This window comes from Tamandua tetradactyla, chromosome 14, assembly GCF_023851605.1.
Source record: "Tamandua tetradactyla isolate mTamTet1 chromosome 14, mTamTet1.pri, whole genome shotgun sequence".
NCBI classification, from domain to species: Eukaryota; Metazoa; Chordata; class Mammalia; order Pilosa; family Myrmecophagidae; genus Tamandua; species Tamandua tetradactyla.
Genome location: NC_135340.1, coordinates 17,258,413 through 17,261,431, shown reverse-complemented (window position 1 = coordinate 17,261,431; position 3,019 = coordinate 17,258,413).

The following is a 3,019-nucleotide window of genomic DNA, read 5'->3' as shown; positions in this document are numbered from 1 at the left end:
GAGTGGAAAACTATCTGCAAAGCCCCCTTCGGGGAATGGTGAGAACGGGGAGAAATTCGACTTCCCCAAGTTGAATTCTTGATATTCTCACAAGCAGTGTGGACAACCAAAGCTATAGGCTGAGCCCCCAGTCTTGGGGTTTGTTCATATGAAACGTAACCCCTCAAAGGATGGGTCAAGTCTACTTAAAATTTAGGCCTAAGAGTCACCCCCAAGAGAACCTCTTTTGTTGCTCAGATGTGGCCTCTGTCTCCAGCCAACACAATGAGCAGTCTCACCACCCTACCCTTCTCTACGTGGGACATGACTCCCAGGGGTGTGGACCTTCCTGGCAACATGGGACAGAGATCTTGGAATGAGCTGAGACTCAGCATCAAGGGATTGAGAAAAACCCTAGAATTAGCTGAGACTTAGCATCAAGGGATTGAGAAAACTTTCTCGACCAAAAGGGGGAAGAGGGAAATGAGACAAAGTGTCAATGGCTGAGAGATTCCAAACAGAGTCGAGAGGTTATCTTGGAGGTTATTCTTATGCATCAAGTAGATATCATCTTGTTATTCAAGATGTAATGGAGAGGCTGGAGGGAACTGCCTGAAAATGTAGAGCTGTGTTCCAGTAGCCATGTTCCTTGAGGATGATTGAATAATGATATAGCTTGTGAAAACCTTGTGTCTGATGCTCCTTTTATCTACCTTGTCAACAAAGGAGTAGAACATATGGAATAAAAATAAATAATAGGGGGAACAAATGCTAAAATAAACTTAGTTTGAAATGCTAGTGATCAATGAAAGCGAGGGGTAAGGGATATGGTAGGAATAACCTTTTTTTTTTTCTTTTTCTTTCCTGTGTTCATTTTATTTCTTTTCTATTGTCTTTTTCTTTTCTTTATTTCTTTTTCTGAATTAATGCAAATGTTCTAAGAAATGATGAATATGCAACTAAGTGATGATTTGTGAATTAATGATTATGTATGTTGATGTTTTTGTTTCTTAATTTTTTAATTAATAAATAAAGTTTTTTTTTTAATCAGGTGGGTCAAAGTAGAAATTGCAAGAGAAATCAGTAAATATCTTGAGACAAATGAAAAGGAGAACACGACATCAAAATTATGGGATGCAGCAAAGGCAGAGTTGCGAAGAAATTTATAACACTAAATATTTAGATTTAAAAAAAAAAGAAAGAGCCAAAATCAAAAGACCTAACTGCACACCTGAAGGAACTAGAAAAAGAAAAGCAAACCTAATCCCAAAGGAAGCAGAAGGAATGAAATAACAAAGAGAAGAGCAGAAATAAATAAAACAGAGAATTAAAAAAAATATAGAAATTTTTTTTAAAGTTTGTTCCTTGAAAAAATTTTAAAAATTGATAAACCCTTAGATAGACTGACAAAAGAAGAGATAAGATGTAAATAAAATCAGAAATGAGAGTGACGTTACTACTGGGAATAAAAATTACGGAAATAAAAAGGATCATATGTACAAATGTATGCCAAAATATTAGACAACTTAGATGAAATGGACAAATTCCTAGAAACACACAAACAATCTAGACTCTAGAAGAAATAGAAGATCTCAACAGATGGATTACAAGTAAAGAGGGTGTATCAGTCATCAAAAACCTCCCCAAAGGGTGGGCTATGGTGGCTCAGCAGGCAGAGTTCTCACCTGCCATGCTGGAGACCTGGGTTGGATTCCCAGTGCCTGCCCATGCAAAAGAAAACAAAAAACAAACCTGTCCCCAAAAAGAAAAGCCCAGGACCAGATGGCTTCACAAGTGAATTGTACCAATCATTCCAAGAAGAATTAATACCCATCCTGCTCAGATTCCTCCAAAAAATAGATGAGGAGGATTATCCTAAATCATTCTATAGACCAACATTACCCTAATACCAAAGCCAAACAAAGATACTACAAGAAAAAAAAGTTACAGACCAATTTCTCCTTTGAATATAGCTACAGAAATCTTCAACAAAATACTTGCAAATAGAATCCAACAGCCCATGAAAAGAATTATGCACCATGATTAAATTTTATTCTAGTTATGCAAGGGTGGTTAAACATAGGAAAATCAATTAATGTAATACAACACATTAACAAAAGGAAGGGGGGAAACCACATGAACATCTCAATTGATGCAGAAAAAGCTTTTGACAAAATCAAGCATTTTTCTTGATAAAAACACTTAAGAAAAAAAAGAGTAGAAAGGATCTTCCTCAACATGATAAAGGGCATACATGAAAAATCCACAGCCAATATCATACTTGATGTGAAAAACAAGTCTTCCCCCCGCTAAGATTTGAAGAAAGACAAGGATGCCCACTGTCACCGCTGTTACTCAACATTGAACTGACAGTTCTAGCTAGAATAGTTAGACAAGAAAAAAGAAACATAATGTATCCAAATTGGAAAGGAAGATATAAAACTATTGCTATTTGCAGGTGTCTTGATCCTATATTTTAAAAGTCCCAAAAAATCTTCTAGAATTAGTAAACAAATTCAGAAAATTGGCAAGGTACAAGAGCAAAATGCAAAAATCAGTAGTATTGGGCAGGCCACAGTGCCTCAGCAGGCAGAGAAAAAAAATCAGTAGTATTTCTATACACTAGTAATAAGCAAACTGAGGAGGCAATCAAGAAAATCCATTTATAATAGTAATTATTTATGTAGGAATAAATTTAACCAAATATGTAAAGGACTTGTACACAGAAAGCTGCAAAACGTTGCTAAAAGAAATCAAAGAAGATTTAAATAAATAGGACATTCTGTGTTCATGGATTGAAAGACCAGATAATGTTAAAATGTCAGTTCTATCCAAATTTATTTACAGATTCAATGCAATCCCAATCAAAATTTCAACAGCCTACTTTGTAGAAATGGAAAAGCCAATGAATAAGTTTACTTGGAAGGGTAAGGTGCCCCAAGTAGCCAAAAACGTTTTGAAAAACATCTTGAAAAAGAACAAAGTTGGACTTTAGAGCTTATTACAAAGCTACAGTGGTCAAAGCAGATGATCCTGGCAC